Genomic DNA, 20,146 nt, shown 5'->3' with positions numbered 1-20,146 from the left:
GGCGCCCCCAAGCCCCGGTCTGCGCGCCCCGAGCTCCCAGAGCCGCGCCCTCGCCCCGGGCGTTCTGTCCCGGGAAGGGGAGGGGAGGCAGTGGCCGCTGCGGAGACCCCGCTCCTTCCACGGGCGGCCTGGGGCGCCGGAGTCGGACCTACCCCACCCTCTTGTCCCCGCCCTAGACCGCGTCGGTGTCCCGGTGCCCCGAGGGCGGTGTCCGGGACGGGAGGGGCAAGGGCGGGCAGGAAGGGCGCCGGCCCCTCTCACCCGCTCCGCGCGCGTCCGCGTTCCCAGCGAGTCGCCAATGCGCCCAGCCAGCCCCTCCCGTCCACAGAGGCGACCCCACCGGCCCGGGCAGCGTGCGTCCTCGGGGGACACCGTCTCCCCGGTTCGTGCCAGCCCCGGGCCCGGGCTGGGCCTGTGGCCACACTGTGGCCAGGCGGGCCAGCAGGCGCGGGGCAGCGGTGGCGCCTCCGGGGCCGGGGCCAGCCTCCCCCACGGACGGCCCTGGGCGCTGGGGCCGCGACCGCGTACCGCCCCGGTCAGAGGGCTGGTCAGCATGGAGGACGCTAAACCCAGATTCTGAACGTGCAGGTGGGACAGGATTACCCCTCTGGGTGCGCCCCGTAGGCTTCTCAAATCACCTGATAAGTCCCTGGAGGTCTGTGTTGGTGTGGGGGAGGGGAATTCGGGAAGAAGGGATCTTAAGTCTTAGGGCAAAAGCCCGCAGAGAGAAGGTGGCAGAGGCCGGGATCTGACAGCGACGACTGAAACCCGCGCCCAAGGTGACTGGCCACAAGGTCGTTAGGAAAGGGGCCAGCAGAAGCGCTGCCCAGAAACCCAAACCTCCCTTCCTGGGTGGTGCCTGGGGTAGTCCTTGGGTCGCACAGCAAAACTAATTTTGCTTCCTCTCTCTCCCCTCTTCCCCCAAGGGGAAAACTCACTGTCATCTCCAGAACTGAACCCAGCTGTTCTGACCTCAAATTAAAACACATCCCTTCTCAGTGCCCGGAGACAAGGGTGCTTGTAGAAATTCTGCCCGGAAAGTCCGTTCTTCAGAATGAGGCTATTCACTTACACAAGCTATTTCTGCTGTTTCCTACGGAAGCAAGATGAAAATCCCCAATAAAAGCCAGGGATGACCAAAGTATTACTACTATGCTGTTTAGAGTGAGGGGAAACAAAAAGGAAATTTCAATTCCCCCCAATTTTTTTTTTTTTTTTTTTTTATCATTTGAAATACCTTTGCATTTTTAAGATCCAGGTGGCATGTTACTGGTAATTTAACTTCAGGATTGGTTCTACAATTTTAAAGTTCATTTGATCTTTCAATTGAGCTTATCTCCTGTAATCAAAAGAGCCATTTCCTTCAGCTTATTTTTTAAAAACTGAATTTCTTTCTAAGACGGCATGCTGCCTGTTTCACCCCGGGTTGTCAAGGGGCACCTAAAAAATAAATGCCACAACATACTATGCACATTATGATCATGAGGCAGTATATGCAAATTGACACTTTATTAAGTTATCTGTTTTCAGATATCTGAGTTTAGGTTCAATATTTTCCTCTAAGATGGGAGGGCATTTTGTTTCCATAAAATTGGTTAACAATCTATTGTTATACATAGCTACCTAGTAGTTTCTCTGGTATAAAGTATATCATCAGTGAAATAAGCCCGGATTGATGAGGTTGCTTGGTGGCGTGAGACTGTGGAGGGAAAGAGACAGCATTGTGAATACAGGTGATTTTAACCCTGAACACAGTGTGTTTGTTTTTAAAATGTTCTATCTTTATCCCATAGTTACCAAGGCTTCCATCTCTGCTATAGATGTGGATGCATACCGGGTCTATGGTTTTCAAGCAGCAACAGACTATGTGCTGCAAATGGCTCCATTGTGGGGTATAGGAAACCCCTGGCTACATGCAGTTCTGTGGGTCAGAGCCCCGGCCAGCAGGAGCCCCAAAGGCGAGCTCTGCAGATGTCTTCCGCGCTGGAGTGGACAGCCACGTTTCTGACAGGAGCTTCTGTGTCAGACGGGGCCCTGGGGAGGACAGAGCGTGGAGTGGGAAATGTCCCAACTGCAGTAGCAACAGCCTTGCCATCCTGGACGGGGAAGGAGCAAACATCACAGATTTATTCCTTCTGCATAAAATCAGTTCGTGAGTTTTTCATTTTCTTTCATTTTTACGAAAACACACACACACACACACACACACACACCAGAAACTTGATGCAAAATGGGTTCCAAAGTAAAATACATAGAAATATGGAAATTTAATTCTTTGAATTGAGTGCAAATCATCGTTCATACATAACACTACATAACACATGTCAAAATTTCCTTGTGGCAAGCAAATCCATTGAAGACTGAGATCTGCAGTGTATCACAACACAGCGTGGAAACCGTGAGCATAACTTTCCTTTCTTTTTAGTCTAAATTGCAATACGATGGTAAATCTGTTTTGAGACAAAGTGTTATCTACCTGTTATGATACATGATGCATGTCTGCCTACCTGCAATCCAGCCTGTAAGATTGTGTTTTTAAAATTAAGAGATAATTTTAAAATATATATATATATTTTTATTGATTTCAGAGAGGAGAAGAGAGGGAGAGAAATAGAAACATCAACGATGAGAGAGAATCATTGATTGGCTGCCTCCTGAATGCTCCTACTGGGGATTGAGCCCACAACCCGGGCATGTACCCTTGACCGGAATCCTGGAACCCTCAGTCTGCAGGCTGATGCTCTATCCACTGAGCCAAACCAGCCAGGACAAAAGGAAATTTTAAAAGAAAATTGTTTGAGAGTGGCTCTCCCATCTTCTTCTGGTCTGGGATGAGTTATTTTTCTACTGCACTATTAGTTATTTCCAAGTCTCACCTGGGCCAGAAATTAACATAAGTTAGGTCTAAGAATCCAACAGAGACTTTCTGCTCAGGACTGGCCTGATGACCATATCCCCACTTTGAAACAATCACACACACCTGCTGCAGTGAGAGCAGTAGGAATCTGGAGAGAGCAAAAAATTGTGTGTGTGAGAGAGAGAGAGGGTAAGACATACAAAAAAGTCAAAGCTTTTCCCCATTACCCCAAGGAGAAAAAAAGTCAGGAACAATACATACAGTAAAGAGTAAAGAACTAGCTTAACAATTAACCTACTAACTGGTCCTGTTCTCAGTGTTTAGTGAGAACCACTCCTCCCCTCCTTCTCAATTCTTGACTTTTAGAAATGGGTCTAAGTTGCTCTGCATGTATTTTCTTCAGATTCAGGTGTCCTTTGTGGAACAGGGGCTGGTCTCTCCGGGCCCTGGGAAGAAAAGGGCCATGGACACAGACAATAGGGTGGTGAAGGCCTGGGACAGAGGGGGGGGGGAGGGCAGGGGGTGTCAATAGGGATAAAAGGGGGACATATGTAATACTTTCAACAATGAAGATTATTTTTAAAACAGGTAAAACTAGAAAAGAAAAGAAAAGAAAAGAAAAGAAAAGAAAAGAGAAGAGAAGAGAAGAGAAAAGAAAAGAAAAGAAAAAAGGAGGGGAGGGGAGGGGAGGGGAGGGGAGGGGAGGGGAGGGGAGGGGAGGGAGAAAAGTGAACTGGAGATTCTTGAGTAGGCAGTTGTAACCTCTGGACAGAGTTCCTGGAGGAGATGCTTCCAAACTTCACCAAGAACTCAAGTATCTATAGAAGTAAGAGTTCCTGCATTTGAAAGGGGCGGGCTCCTGGGTGCTGACTGTGGAGAACACACACGTGGGTGCTTGTGTGGAGGTGGGACTGTGGTCAGGACCTGTTTGTGTCCACAGACTGTAACCCATACAGATGGGACTAGATCACCAAGAACACTCCTGGGGTTTTCTGGTGGGTCCTGGCCATGTCAGGTGCCTTTTGCATGGCTTCACATAAAGACCCACACTGTGTTCCACCATCTGAAGCCACCCTTTTCTATGGAAGATTTATTTAAAGTACATGAACAATCCCCGTCTTCTAAAAGACCTAAAGAGGATTCAGCAAGTTGGCCTTTTCCTTCTTTCTAAACACCCCCCCGTCAGTTTACTCAGGGTTCTGCGATAAGGGTGGGCAAATAGCAGGTAAAATACAGGGAAAGGAAGTACAACCTTAAGACAGAAGAGAACAAGTAAGTATTATTTTACCCTCTCCTAATCCTGCTCCTTCTTCCCTACTCTGCCTCTGAGAATAAGCCACCGGAGTCCCCGAAAACACTCGGAGTTGCTGCTCCTAAACAGCTCCTTTTCCAAGGAGGACCAAGGTCTGCTTCTGATCTGGGGCCTTAGACGCTCTGTTATTGCAGCTTAATTTTGCCGGAGCTTCTTTTCAAAGATTATTTGGAATGAATTGTTTCTTTTGTTTACTATCTAACAAACGACCTCTGCTAATCTTATATTTTATCTCCCTAACATATGGAAAAGCTATTTATTCTAGCCAATCACAATAAAGTAAAGAAAACCCCATTTTATGGAAAAATATATATCACTAGTCTGTTGATCATTAAAGATATGATTACCAGTGAAAACCCTCCGAAGGTGGCACATTTATGCTTCCAGGAACAGATGGGGACACGCATTTTCCTTGCAAATACTTTTGAAATTGCTCTACTGGTAGCAGTATAAAAATGATATACAGATGCCAGGGCCGGCATGGCCAGGATGAGTGCACCAGATTTACACAGTAAAGCCTTCACGCGCGGGCTGTCAGTTTTGATTGATCTCTACTATACCTCAGGAACTTGTTGACTAGGTAGGGAAACAGTGCAAATAATTCACCGCAGCAAGTCAGATAATTCACACAACCAATCGGTCTGCTTCACTTTCTGGCTGTGACATATGAGCCTTCCCCACAAAGATGCATCATTTTCCAGCTTGAGCAATATTCAGTGTCAGGAAAGGAAGAGTATTAACGCCACACCAAAGGAGGCAGACTGACGCAGGACCAGAAGTTGTGTGGGTAACAGAGGCCGGATCATGCTGTACTATATAAGTCCTACCGGAGCGTTCAGGCTCAATTGTCATTATCATATTGATTAAAAAAAAAAAAAGTTCATCATAGTGCAATTTTAGGTTTAACGCCAACAGATCGGGAAAGAGCAAAGAATTATCCCACAAAAGCACAACATTCTTGCCGCAGGGACGTTTCCCTGTTCCAGTTCATTGATGGAGTTGATTAAGTTTAAATGAAGCAGACACTGGATAAAAGTAAGGGTATTGACCACTGGGCACCGCGATCCGTGCTTGAAAGGACCTGATACATGCAGAAAAGCAAGATTTGCTAAATGCTCTAATCTTCAATCAAATCTTACATCAATACAGACAAAGTTTGGTAATGAGAGATTCAATGAAGCATGTGGGAGAAAGAATTAATCCTCTTGGTCTAAACTGGCTTCAACTTTGAAGCTTGCTCCGAAGGAAAGACAGTTATCTAAATGCTAAATAAGAAACTTATTGTACTTTTCATGGCATGCTAATCTTTTGTCTATTTCATCTCTATTATGTGTATGCTCCTAGATTGCAGTTGTCATGGTGATTATATCAAGCCACGCTTGGGGACTGCCGTGAGAAGCCAGGCACGGAGGTGGAAAAGACCCCCACGCAATCCGCAGCACCGAATCAAGTAAATAAATAAATAAGTAGAGGGGGGAGGAGGAGTAGGCAGGCTCCAGGCGCCTCTGGGGGCTCCCTCCAGCCAGGTTCAGGCCTTCCCCCGTTCCATTGCCAGAGGGTTGGGTTTTCCTGTCTTTCAGAGCGTGGTCTTTCCGCCCAGCCAGCAGGGAGCAGTGTTTGGTAATGGTAGTGGGGAGGGGGTCAAGCATCCTTCCTACCTCAAATACCTTTCCTCATAAAGGCTCCTAGCTGGTTAGTCCACTTCCCGCCAGCGTTGTAAACAAATGGGTGGGAAGAGCCACGGCAGAAGGAAGGGAGAGACACCAGGGCTCAGGCACGGGCGGGCGGTCAGCCTCCAGCCTGTGCCCTGAGGGTGGGAAGTTGAGCTGTAAGACCCTGACTGCCAGAGGGGAATGCAAACCTGGAGTGGCCCAGGCAGCCCAGGCGGGAGGTGGAAACCACAGGGTCACTGGGGTCCCTGGTGACCAAAGGTGACCCTGGGTCCTTTATGTGTTTTACAAAAGTTGCCAAATTAAGACGGGATTATAACTGCTCAAGTCCTTGTCAGAGCTGAAAGGTTGGGAGCCTCAAATATGCCCCAGCAGTGTTGATGAAAAGCTTAAAAAGTAATAAAAGGGAGAAAAGAGCAAGGAAAGTAACATATATAACTCTTATTAAAGAGAAGAGCCACCGAGAGGTTGTGAACTTGAATCACCGTTTGAACTTTAATTTGTTCATTAACAGGATTTGCCCCTCACTGTGAATGTTATTACTTCCCTTTGCCGCTCAGCAAAAACTCTGGGCATAATGAAAAAGTCTGGCAAAAAGTTAAATGCCTGGTAATTAATTCATTTAATTGAAGAAAGGAGGAAGAGAGAGGGTCCCTCTGCAGGAGCTGAAAGCTGAGGGGTTGGGGGGGGGGGGGGGCTGTGGTGGCGGAGAAGGCTGGAATCCACAATGAGGCCTCTCCAAGACCAGTGCCTGTCACCCATGGGAAAGGGGAGACTTGCTATCTGATGAGGCTCCTTCAGCAAAAATAATGCCAGCAGCTCGCAGACCCCCTGGCCCATGCCACCTGCCCCTGGTCCAAACCCTCCAGCCAGGGTTTCAGCCAGCAGCTACTCTGGGTAATCAGTTAGGGTGGCATGGATACAAGAAATCCAAAAATGATATATATTTAGAAAATCTTTACATAGTAGATGTCTTTTGCTTTCTCCACCTCCTTCCCTTAGAGCAGGTTTCCTCTGCAATCTTCTGTTTCCAGGCTGGAGTGAAAAGGAATGCCAGGAGCCGGATATAATCTGCATGTTTGCATCTTAATCAGCCTTATAATGTCATTCTTTCTCCCTTACCATCCCCACCCCAGCAGGTGGTTTAAATAAACTCAGGAGATAAGAAATGAACTACCGTCCTTGCCCCTGCTCGGAAGTGACAGGACTAAAGCAGCTGGCTTTGCCTCTAACCTCACAGGGCCTGCCTTTTCCTTTGTCACTTACCTTCCTCCTGTGTTCAGCAACCGTTGTGCACATCCCTTTGCATGTGCATGCTCCTTCCCAGGGAAGCAATGCTTGGCCACAGTGAGCTATTATGACTCCCAAGAGTTATTACCATGTCACCCTTATAGCCAAATGAGAACACCAGAGTTCAGGAAATGAGTGGTAGGGTAGTTATTCTTTCCTGCTTAGTATGTGTAAGACCCACCATTGGACAGTAACAGGCAGTTTCGATTTCCTTGTGTGTATGTGTGTGTGTGTGTGTGTGTGTGTGTGTGTGTGTGTGTTTTAACTGATTTGAAAGAGAGAGAGGAATGGAAAAAGAGGGAGGGAGAAGGGGGGAGAGGGGGAGAGAGGGAGAGAGAGAGAGAGAGAGAGAGAGAGAGAGAGAGAGAGAGAGAGAGAGAGAGCGCGAGCGAGCGCGCGCAAGAGATTGTGAAAGTTGCTATTCCACCCATTCATGCATTCATTGGTTGACTCCTGCATGTGCCCTGTCTGGGGATCAAACCTGCAACCTTGGTAATGCTCTAATCAATTGAATTACCCGGCCAAGGCACATTTTTAAAACTGGTATCTATGTAATCAGTGTGACTTCCTTTAGAAATACTATTATGTACCATGTGTTTTCCCATTACAAAGCTACTATGAACAGAAAAGAGAGGGGGGGTGGGGAGAGAGAGGGGTGAGGAGAGAATGAGAGACAATATAATTGAATTCCCTAGGATCCAAAACTATTTCCTAGGTTTGCGTTTTTAATTAAATCCCTTCTAAACCCCAGGGAAATAACAGAATTTTCTCATCCAAATCAAAATATCACCAAGTAAAGTTATCAAAATTACCATTTTGCTGGCAGCATCCCCCTATTTAACCCAATGCCACTTGGTACTACAATCCTAACCTCAAACTCCAGACAGCTATAAATGATCTGTGTCTGTGTCTTCCTGAAAACCAATGACAGGCACACATCCATCTGTGTCAGCAGGAAGAGGAAAGGAGCTGTTTGAAAGCGCTGTTTTAAAAGCTGGAGGGAGTTCTAGGGTTTGTTTAGCACTTAAGTGACTTCCCACCTTTTACAGTCCCTGGATATTGAGTGAGTTCTATTTTCCATAGTTGTGGATCAATATGGTATAGCCGTTTTATTCTGGGCAACTGACACTAAATATTAGGGGTCTATGAAAAATCAAAACAAGACAAAGGTTCCTTCACACCACACTGCTGGAGCCTAAGCTCCTTTTATGAAACTTTAGAGAGACCCACCAGCCAGGTCTGGTAACCCTGCTACTATCCTAATCTAGATCCTTACCACCTTCCTAATGCTTGTGTAAATTCCTTCCTACCTCCAAAACAGCCTTCGGAGTGAGTGCCTTGAGATTAACTATCATAAACCCCATTTTACTGGGAAGCCTTGAAAGCTCGGATAGCCTGTCACAGGTCCAGCTCCTTAAATCACCTGTAAGCCTGCTCTCTGCCCGCCCGTCACTGGCCATTTCCTGTTTGTATTAGCCGACACAAGGCAAGGCAGCCCCTCAGGCAGCCCGCCCTCCCACTGCACACCGAAAACACCATGTGAATCATCTTCGTTTTATTGAAGTTAGGAGATGCCAGGCAACATGTTAGGGATATAAATATTTCAGTCCTCCAACTGGGTGAAATATGATTATACCAATTTTAAGACTGTAGAAACTGAGGCTAACGAAGTCAACATAGGCATTCAACCCAGATCCCACAGCAGAGATAGGATTCTTATCTATCTGTCTCAAATGCTGGTTTACTTTCCATTCTGGCATGCTCCCACCCTTGCTGCGTTCTGTCTTCTGATCACTCCTTCTCTTTGCCATCTGGACGCCTTCTCCATTCCGCTATACCTATCTGAACCCCACCCAGTTTGAGAATCCCAGAGAGAAATCCACAAGTCTATCTTGAAACCTTTCACCATCACCCTAGTCCTTGGCAGAATGCTCAACTCATTATCCGCATGGCGGACTTTTGGCACTCCCATTCCCTGTCATGTATGGTCATGTCAGTTATTTATTTATTTATTATTCAGTCCCTTTCAACTGCACCATAAGTTTCCTGAAGATGGGAATTCGCCTTCTATTTCTTTATATTCCTCTCTCACCCTCCCAGCTTAATATAGCTCCCTTTGTTGAGCATACACCGAACACAACAGCCATCCTTAAGAGTAGAATCTGTTACTATTGTCATTTTGTAAGTGAAGAAACTGCAATTCAGAAAGAACAAGAAACATGCCCAAGCCAATCAGCGAGTAAAGTAGCAGATCTGATATTCGAACACAGGTTATCTGAATCCACTGCCCCTTTCCTTAGCGGACACATTGTACTGGCTCAAATACATTGTGCGGCACACAATGTGAATTTATGAAGTGTCACTGTGTAGAATTCTCAACAAACCTCCAGAAAACAGCCCTCTAACCCTGACTTTGAACAAAGGTCAGAGGTTTTACTCTTTAGTAGGGTAGATTCTGAAACTCAACAGAAGGAAGGAGGAGCCTATACTAGGCCATGATATCCCGGGCAACCCCTCCCATTACCCCCTCCTCTCTGGGAGGCATGCCCATAGTGGGAGCCCAGGATGCTGTCTGTATCTGGTGTTTCTGCAAGCTAGAGTAGCAAATGTCCTTTCCATTGCAGCCTCCATGCCTTTTACAGAGGAAAGTAAGAGAAAATGAAAGACACACGTGTCAGTGTTTTTTAAATGGCCTGGGAAGGGGATTGGGTGGACTCCAGTCTCACTGTGTCGGCAGCAAAAATGGTTGCTGCTGTGGGAAGAATAACAATTGCAAAACATGTTCACGGCTGACCAATCAAACCAATATGGAGAACTCCAGCCGGCTTCTGGATCTCCTCTAGGATAGGAAAGTGGTAATGGGATTCCTAAGTCTCTAAGAAAAGGAACTTCTGAGAGTATGAGAATCAAGGCCTGAAGCCTAACCAGCTTTGTCCACAGGGAGACTGCCCCTTTATTGCCAGAGCTGAAGATCTGCACTTAATAGTATTAAGTGAGCTAGCAGGTTTCTTTCCATCCAACAGGTCTTTAAGAATTTTTTTTAATCTCTTGCAGTAGCATCAGAGTACTTCTTATGAATCTGAGAAAGGAGACAAAATGACTACTTATTCACTTGTGTCTAGTATACATGCTAAAACTAGCCTGTTCTCTCAAGTTCCCAAAGGGGGTTTCCATCCTCATTTATGTCTGGACAGCTCAAGGACTATGGCTCTCACTTTCACCTATAAAATCTGTGTTGTGGCACACAAAATCCTACACATGCACAGCACTTAATAAAACAAATCATTCCTTTCACTTCATCTCAAACGAGGCTCAAAACTACCTTTTGAAGTAGGCCCATTTAGGTGTTACTATTATATACATTTTGCCTATGAGGAAAACTAAAATTTGCCTCAAGTAACACAACTATTTAACCCAAAGACATAAGTATATTTGTTGCTTTGTGAAGTTGCCCTATTTCTTTGCTGACTGACCTTCCCTATAAGAACATGGTGAATTTAGTCCCCTCTCCTGGTCCAGGATTCTTTCTACACGTGATACTTCCCAATTCTCAGGGCATTTTCTCACCTTTTCTATATTCTGGATTCACATGTTAATTTCATAAACTGAAAACCAGGAATTCTCTGTCTTCAAGAGATGGGCTTTAAGCTACACTAATCCAACTTCTATTACAATTTGCTGGACCATACTAAGAATCTTCCACCCTAATCCTGAAGCTATAAACACTATATACAACATTTAACAGATTCACATTAAGAAATGTTTGGCTGGTTCTTACGTCTATGGAAGACGAGCAGGCATGATGGCTAGGCTATCTGGTTCTAAAGATAGGCCAGCATCACTGCCACTTGCTTTTCCACATTTACCATTATTTATTGAGGTTTCTGGGTACCTGCTTCTTTCTTCTACTTGTAACATAAAATTTTGGAGCTGTTTTGTCTACCCAATAGACAAACAGTTGAGGGTCTTTCCCTGGAAAAGATCTGGAATTGGATCTGCCCACCTTGTTCCCTGACCCTTTAGTTAGATATGTAAACCTGGGATCTAGGGCCCAGCAGGTCCCCTTTCTTAATTTCTGGGCAATAACCACGCTCATCAAAGCAGGCAGGAAGTAAAATTCCAGATCTTATAAATGGATGATATAAGGACATTCTTCTTTCTTCTTCTTTTTTGCCCATCCTCATCCAAGGATATTTTTCCATTAATTTTTAAAGAAAGTGGAATAGAGGGAGGGAGGAAAGAGAGAAATAAACATCAATATGAGAGAGTCATTTACTGGTTGCCTCCCGTATACATTCCAACCAAACCTGCAACCCAGGTACATGCCCCTTTTTTTTTTTTTTTTTTTTTTAATATATTTTATTGACTTTTCAGAGAAAGGAAGAGAGAGGGATAGAGAGTTAGAAACATCGATGAGAGAGAATCATTGATCAGCTGCCTCTTGCACACCCCCTACTGGGGATGTGCCCTCAACCAAGGTACATGCCATAGACAGGAATCAAACCCAGGACCTTTCAGTCCGCAGGCCAACACACTCCATTGAGCCAAACCGGTCGCAGCCAGGTACATGCCCTTAACCAGGCATTGAACCCATGACCTTTGGTGTGCAGTCTGACACTCTATCCACTGAACAACACCAGCCACGGCGAGGACATTTTTTTCTCTCTCAGCTAAAATTTGACTAATCTCCTTTTGTCTAACTCTGGGGTGAAAGACATACATATATTTGTTGCTTTGTGAAGTTGCTCTATTTCTTGCTGGCTGACCTTCCCTATAAGTGCATCAGCATCTCCAACATTCCATTTAAGCAAGGTCTTTTCTCTTTATCTGCTGGTCTTGCTCTCTCCTGGTCATTATGGTCTGGATCCCAGCTAATCACTAATGATCCCAACCTTCTATATTATACTAAAGATATTAGATTTGAACTCTTAGAAATTTTCCTACTTGGCTAATTACATTCTATATGCTTTTCTTGGTTCTCCATGTAGTCTTAGTTGGAGTTGAATTATTTCCTCAGCTCTTATTATCATTTTAAAATATATATATTTTTATTTCAGAGGAAGGGAGATAGAAACATCAATGATGAGAGAGAATCAATGATTGGCTGTCTTCTGCACGCCCCCTACTGGTGATGGAGCCTACAACCCAGGCTTATGCCCTGACCTAGAATCACAGATTAACAGTTTACAACCCAGGTTTATGCCATGACCTCTGGTTCATAGATTAACGCTCAACCACTGAGCCATCCCTATTTCCTCAGATTTTAAATTGTTTGCTGGTGGTTTCTGGGAAGCTCTTGTAAACTCTTCCCTCAAGTTAATTCAAATAATTATGATTCAAAAGCCTCATGACCTACTTTTCTCCCTCTCCCACTCTCTCTTTTCCTTTCCCATAGTCTATTCTTGAATATAATAAAGAGTTCAAACTCAGTTGATGAGGAATTTCATGATTCTGTATTTTGTATAGTAGATAGCATATTGCTAACTTAAAGCCGTACGCAGTGGTTCTACTACATATCTACTTTAGGGTCCATATTCACAACCAACTACTAAAACGGGAAGTGTTTTATCCCACAGGTTAGACTTCATCTACAGTCTAAGGATTACTGAGATTTTTTGTAATGGCCAGTGCCTTGCTCACTAAATAAAATACAAGTTAAGTCTGATTTCTTAATTGAGTGTGATTCTCTTATACTTCAAAGAATGTGGAGCGCCAAGTCTGTAGAACTACATAGGACAATCCTGATTTTAGCCCATGACATCTTGAATTTCTCCTATCCAATTCCATATTTAGATCTTAGCTTGTAATCACAGTAGCAAAAGTGAACTCTCATAAAATCCAGATTGATAAAATTCTTGACAATATAACTTCCTGAAGTAATGTCTCTACTGCACACCAATGTACTATATGTATATATGATGGTTAAATAGTACCGTATTTTTCGGACCATAAGACGCACTTTTTTCCCCCCAGAAGTGGGGGGGAAAAGTACCTGCGTCTTATGGTCCAAATATAGCCTACACATATACTTTAAAAAAAAAGTTTTTTTACTTGCCCGGCTCTGTGTGGTCTCCCCGGCTCTAAAATGGTTCTAAATGCTGCTGTTTACTTTACAGGGTTGATTACATGTGTTTATGACTGTGATGTTGGGTTTTAATGCACATAAAATATTTTAGGACACTATTTGTTTCAGAATCTTTTTTTCTTCACTTCCCTTCTCTAAAAACTGGTGCGTCTTATGGTCCGGAGCATCTTATGGTCCAAAAAATATGGTAATTCATTGACAATCAAAGAATGTATAACTCCAAATGAGTACTATTCTTAAAGCTATTCATTGGTATCTTTATTCCAATGGTGCTGCCATCATTCAAACTATGTTTGTATAATGACTTTAGAAAGTTATCTAATGTATTTCCAATTGTTTTGACCCCAATTATATTAACATGCCTTGATCACCCACCTTACTCTTCAGGAGACTGAAGGTCTTCAAAGGAAGACAACTTACCATCTACAGGGCTTTTTAACAAGCTGTGCTGTGGGTTCTGAAAACAGGATTCAAAAAAGAGCTCCAAAATAGGTCTGAGCAATGGCAGTAATGGAAGTACCATGCAGTAAGTGGCAGCCTTCCAAGATGGCAGGTTGGATAAGGATACGCTGAAATGTACATGTAAGTCCTGGTATAGTTGTTAAAATACAGTTGTTAAAAGTTTATGTTCTGTTATAGTTGACTGTTAGTCCTAGTCATGATCACATAGTTTCAGCCCTACAGCACATTTTGAGGGTTAAGGATAAAATTATGCTTAACATCTTGGCTTCTCTTATTATACTTCACAGAATTTTATATTCTTTAGATCCATTTTATAGATTTCACACAAAAATGTCTTTATTCAAGGATCTTGGCATTGTTGTGAATGACTTCAAGAATTATCCAAGAAAAATTAAAACTACAAGTAATTGGGATATACACATGGTCTGTTTTTCTATTTTAGTTAAAACAATGCAGTTTAATCCAGTGAATTTGTTACTACTTGGGATGTGTTTTGTTTGCTTCTCTTAATTGCAGGCAATTATTATTTCAGGTTGGGTGGGGGGAGAAGGGGTGAGGATATGTGGTTTTGATTTTAACTAAAAAAAATGGTGCTTTCACTCACATAAAACCAGAGTCTAGCATACCATATAAAGAGGTAAACCTTTTCATGTAAACTTTACATTCTAAAATAATTAAAAGAATGTCACAAATCTCTTCAGTCATGCAAGTCCTTCAAAACTTTGTTGTACATTTTTTTAAGAGAAAACACACAGTACTGTGAATAGGGTACAGTGTGGGGAACGCTTTCTGACTTCTAATTTATTTTCTCCACTTGACTTACTACTTGAGAGTAGCCAACAACTTTCCATTTGTACAAATGAAATGCCACAGTCTTTAACTCTTTCATAATACCACTCCTTGAGTTTCTTGGAGTTAGAGGGTATACATGTTTTAGTTACATTTTAACAACTATTTATTAAATGCCTACAGGGGTCATGTTCAATGTCAAAGGAAAGTGGAGGACCTTAATAGGTAAGGAATAAGTACTTACTAATAAATGGAGGAAAAGAAAACCATATCAAGGGTCAACACAGAGTCCACTGTAAAACTAACAGGATTTGGTCTGTGTAAATCAAACCTATTATATAATACCAACTTTAAAGCATTCACTTAGATTTGGATTGCTTTAGATTTCAGAATCCATTCATTAGGGCCCTAGCCATACTTTTGAACCTAATCACTTGTTTCAAGTGATTCTTGATATAATTAGTTTTTAATAGCCATGAGTAAGTAGTAGTCATTAAGACTGGCGTTTTACAGAAAATTTACCTGACTTCCATTCCTCAGATAAACTGGTCCTTTTATACGTTCAGCACTTGTGCTAAAAGCATATGGCCTCTCATTTGAACTAGCAGAGGACTTCTCTCTCACCATCTCGTTTCCTCACTTTTTTCAATTATTCCAGTTTTTAGATTGTATGGTTTCATACATAGAATTCTCTCGCTGACTTATGATGGACTATTTGTCGGGGTCACATAACATTTCTGCTCCTCGGTTTATAAGAAAGAACAGGAATAAAACAAAACCCTCCTCCATCCTACGGGGGCTTTGGTGAGCAACGTGACAAATGCTACTCCCTCTTTCAGCGTTTTGGAAAGATGTCCACCAATCACAAAATACTTCTTGGTGTGTGGATTAAAAGTGCTTCTTGCAGACGGTCTCAGACGTTTCCTTGCAAGATAGCGTGTCCAGCGGTGGCCTGTGCATTACCCGTCCTCCAGGACGCACTGACATTGCACTTCCTAACGGCTTGGCATGGGCGTCGCTGTCAAAACGGCCTGCACGGACAGCCGCGCCTGGTTGGGCACGGGGTGGGTGTGGGCCTGGCAGAGGGCCGGGAGCGGAGGACGCGGAGCCGCGGCCCGCGCGGGGAGGAGGGTGTGCGGTGCGTGAGCAGGGCCTCCGCCTTTCAGCTCCCATTTCGGAAGAGAAGGGAAGATGGGGGGAAGAAGGGGGGGCGGCGGAGATCTCATGGACCAGATGGGGAGGCCAGATAGGCAAGTCCCCGCGACCAAAGTAAGAAAAAAAACTATTTTTTTTCCTTCAAATTCGAATTCCATCCAGGAATAGGTCTTTGGGTCTCTTCCCCACGCGCACCCGCAGCAGCGGCACACGCTTCGCTGGGAAATGACATCCAGGCAGGAGGCTGGACGGAGGGCGCGCGGGTCCCCGCGGCGAGGCGGGCTGCGGGTGCGGCAGGGCCCGGCCCACGGGCTCCCGACTCGAGGGTCCCTCCCGGCCCCGCTCTCAGGCCCCGCGCCCCCCGCGAGACCCCCGCCGCCTCTCCTCGCCTCTCCTCGCCTCCCGGGGTCTGCGGCCGGCAAGGCTGGGCCCGGGACGGGGTCCCCCAGCCGCCTCCCCACTCGCGGCGTGAGGCCCCCCGCTCCCACCTGCACACACACACACACACACACACACACACACACGCCTCTCCCGCTCCTGGCGCTCCGGGAGCCGCCGCCGCGCTCCTGCGGGGAAGCCCCGCGGAGAAGCCTCCGGCGCGAGCTGGGACCCCCGCGCGCTGAGCACCCGCCCCCCGCAGGCCCGGCGCCGGGGACACTCTCACCTCGGATGCGGGGGCGCTGCCACCTGCGGGAGGCGGAGGGCGGGCGGGGAGCGCTCACCCCGGGCCGCCGACCCGGACCTCGCGGCGCAGGACGCGGGAGCTCAGGAGCCCCAGCGGGGAGCGCCCCGCCGCCGCCGCCGCCGCCGCCGCCTAGGAAGGGAGGCCTCTACCGTCCGGCCGCGGACCTGCAGCCCCGGGCGCTGCCGCCGGCCCCGCCCCCTGGCCTGCCCTCGCCACGCCCCTCCCGTCGGCCCCGCCCTTCCCGCTGACCCGCCCTTTCCCGGCCCCGCCCCCTGGCCTTCTTTTCTCCGGCCGGCTCCCTCCCCGCCCCTCTGCCCGCGGGGTGCAGTCGTCTCTCCGGGAGACCGACGCCGCGCGCGGGGAGGAGATCTTTCCACCAGAATGAGCTGTGATATCCTTTTGATGGCTATAATTTATTCCGAATCGTCCCTGGACTGAAACGATCAATTAGCAGCCCGAAACGCGCTGCGAAGTAAATTGTCACACTCTCTATTACAGAATGGTTATCATACATTTATAAGGTGTGTTTTCTGCATTCAGAACCAACAAGGTGTTGAGTGATCAGTCACAAACGCACTTCTTCAGAAAGAGCGGGAGAGAAGCAGCAGCACTGCGTACCAGGGGAAAAAATCCCCATGACAGCTGTCACCTCGCCCTCCCTCCGGCCAAGGGCCCTGTCTCCAGCTCTGCAGTGACTGTCTTGACCCCAGGAGCAGAGAGCAGCGTATCTGTGAACGACAGGGACACAAGTAGGAGCTCCAAGAGGAGAGATTTATGTAAATACAGACCAAGCATAAGGATCACTCACTGTTTTCATTCCCGTCCTGGAGAATAATACTGTACCCTTTGATTCTAAGCTTCTAGCAAAATGTTTGCATTCTATACTTAATCTTGAGTTTCTTTCCTCCTTGGGTCTCAGGGTGTTGCCTTCCTCTCTCTATTATTTGAGTGTTATGTACTGTAAGGATTATGCCAGGGTGACATAAAGTTTCCCCACAGAGAGAATTGTGCATTCTGCATTGGAATCTCTCCCACATGCTTTCGTCTTTCCTAAATGATAGGGCACAAAGTTCTGAGACAGTCCTAAGAAATTATCTCAGTCTGGTAGGCTGTCTTGACTGGACCAGGCTATGGAGACATTACTGTTATCCTTATAGTTGCTAACTATCCCTATAGTTACCCTAAGTGGTCATGAATATACATCCAGAACTCCTGAGTTTCACCTAACGAACCAGCATCACATGGCCATCCAGTAGCCACCGATAAGTCATTTTTAGATTGCTTCTTGTTTGTATCAAGTTAATATTCTTTCTGCCTGAAAAACATAGCTCTGGAGCCCAGCCTACTGATGACTGAATCTGAGAAGCGGTTAGCAGCTAGAAGTGTACCTCTGTGGGCGATGAAGTGATATTTGTTGAGAGTGAGTCACAAGGTATGTGTGTATGTTGAGGGGTGTAGGATGCAAGGTTTACACCACAAACTTCTGAGCCTTACGACTCCCAGGCTTTCTGCACAGCAGGGCTTATCTGCAAGAATGAGGAGAAAGGAAATGGTGGGTATTTGAGTTGTAGGGGTAGCTATTGACATTGGGCCTCCCACAGCATACATGGGCACCGTGTTCCTCCGAAAGCAAAGGGATTCTGGACGTTTGCCTCATTGGACTATGTGGGGGTAACAAAGAGCCGGAACTGCACCTTCAAACTGTACTTTCTAACATTATTTACTTAATTTGCATTTAATGGACAATACTTATTGAGCATTTCATGCCAGACACTGTGCTTTAAATTATATGTATCGCTTTATTTAATCCTATCGGCATTCTTATGGGGAAGGCTCTTTGTTTTACCAATAAGAAAGCTGAGATTTGGCAAGATTAAGTAGCTTAACCAAAGTCAGACTCCCAGCAAGTGATTATTGCAAACACAGGTTGTTCTCCATGCCCATGCTCTTCACCCCAGTATCATAGTATTTCAAAATTTAACATTTTTCACTTTAGTAGAGCTGATGCCACCATGAAAGTGGTCAATTCTAGGAAAAGGATGAAAGAATAGCTGTTTTCAAAGGAAAGACACTGTAAATCCTTATACCCACACCCAGGGTACAATACCTCTTCTACCCTTCCTACATCCCATGACTTCTTTTTTAGAGTTATGACCTGCCATCTGGTGTCTAGCCAAAGAGACCTTACCCAGGGTCAGTGGTGACTGCTAAGCTCGGAGGAAGGGGGTGGGAATAGGGGCAGCAGACCTCAAAGAGAGCACAGCACCCTGGGGAGGAGCCTTCAGTGAGAGCCAGAGTTGGCCGGAGGCCCTTGTCCCAGGCCCCCAGCTCTGAGAATGAAATGTGGCTTCCTAATGGACTTCAAATTACCAACATCGCTAAACTCTCCCTTAATAGACTTGTAAAGATCCGCTTGCTACCTCTTTCCCCCTTCATGTAGAATTTGTAATCAAGAGCCCAGTTTTGTCATTTGGAAATACTAATTATCTAATCACACCATGCTGCATAACATACTTGTCTGCCCAATTAGCTAGGACAATTATTAAAATTCAGAGGCCTAATTATGTCTCAATTTAATGCTGGCAAACTTGCATACAGAACAGTAATTAAAATCCTCTCTTTCCCTCTGCCTTTAGGGCAGGGAATGATTGGGCCCTGTCAGGGGGTGTGCTGAACTAACCAGTGAAGCGTATTGTGCAACATGACCCTGCATTGTTAAGTGTGTCAACATATTAACCTGAATTCCCTTCAGCCCCCTCATAATCACATTTGGTGGAGGAATAAAGGAGCTAAAACATGAAGCATTTTATTAAAAAAACATAAATTCTCTTTAATTAATGCTATGAGAGTTCTGATGAATTTCATGCTCCTAAGTGCTGGAAGACATAAGACTGGTTCATCCAATTACTAGCAAATTTGCTCTTGTTAAAACTACCTTTTTACTCGTTTAAAGAAAATTACTTTTTTGGGGCATTGCAACAAGAAAAAAAAAAGAAGAAAAATCCTAGTAGTTGGCTTCCAGTAACAGAGTTGATTACCAGTTTTGTTGGATGATGGAACATAAATGAAATCAAACCCAAGACTGGAGGCATTTAAAAAAAAAGGGGGGGGGGGAGCCTAGAATTTAATACTTGAAGGATACTAATACAAGTGAAACATTAAAAATCATAATATTAAAACAAGTTACAAATATTTACCTTTTGAGCTCTTGAGTTTGACATCTGATATGAAGTGAGCACGTGGAGATGAGTTCTCTGGAAGTCCCCAGCACACAGGAGCCGGCAGGGTGTGCCCTCTCTGCTGGCTCTCAGCCTCTGCTACCTAAGGAGGCCTCACCACCCGTTCAGACTTCAGAGCTGTCCTCCACATTTGGCTTTCATTATGATGGAAAACTTGATAGATTATCCCTGGATTCACCTAAAGGAGGAAAACAATTAGCCTAGACCAGTGGTAGGCAAACCACGGCACGCGAGCCACATGCGGCTCTTTGGCCCCTTGAGTGTGGCTCTTCCACAAAATACCAGGGCCTGGGCAAGTCTATTTTGAAGAAGTGGCATTAGAAGAAGTTTAAGTTTAAAAAAAATTGGCTCTCAAAAAAAATTTCAATGGTTGTATTGTTGATATTTGGCTCTGTTGACTAATGAGTTTGCCGACCGCTGGTCTAGACCAAAAATGCATTGTTCCAGACAAAGAAGGACTTCTTTCTGTTGCTCCCAAACTTCTTGCTGCCTGGATAGCTTCAGAGATTCAGAGATCAAGAACACATACACACACACACACACACACACACACACACACACACTCATTTGCTTGAACAGAGCTCTTTCTCAATTGATCTCAT

General features: G+C 45.4%; 1 long non-coding RNA gene across 2 annotated transcripts; it reads right to left on the bottom strand.

The window, feature by feature from the left end:
* Positions 1-1,492: 1,492 nt before the first annotated feature.
* Positions 1,493-16,506, bottom strand: LOC118724245. Of its 2 annotated transcripts, none has more exons than XR_006742162.1 (3): positions 16,285-16,506; positions 3,156-3,349; positions 1,493-2,096 (listed from the first exon to the last, which is right to left on the bottom strand). It is a non-coding gene; the product is annotated as an uncharacterized LOC118724245 (long non-coding RNA). The 2 variants fall into 2 exon arrangements; XR_004989531.2 differs by having other exon boundaries at positions 3,156-3,303.
* Between the last annotated feature and the right edge of the window lie 3,640 nt (positions 16,507-20,146).

This window comes from Pipistrellus kuhlii, unplaced genomic scaffold, assembly GCF_014108245.1.
Source record: "Pipistrellus kuhlii isolate mPipKuh1 unplaced genomic scaffold, mPipKuh1.p scaffold_m20_p_2, whole genome shotgun sequence".
Lineage (NCBI taxonomy): Eukaryota > Metazoa > Chordata > Mammalia > Chiroptera > Vespertilionidae > Pipistrellus > Pipistrellus kuhlii.
The sequence above is the reverse complement of the archived record's forward strand: the minus strand, read 5'-3'. Positions and strand labels throughout refer to the sequence as shown.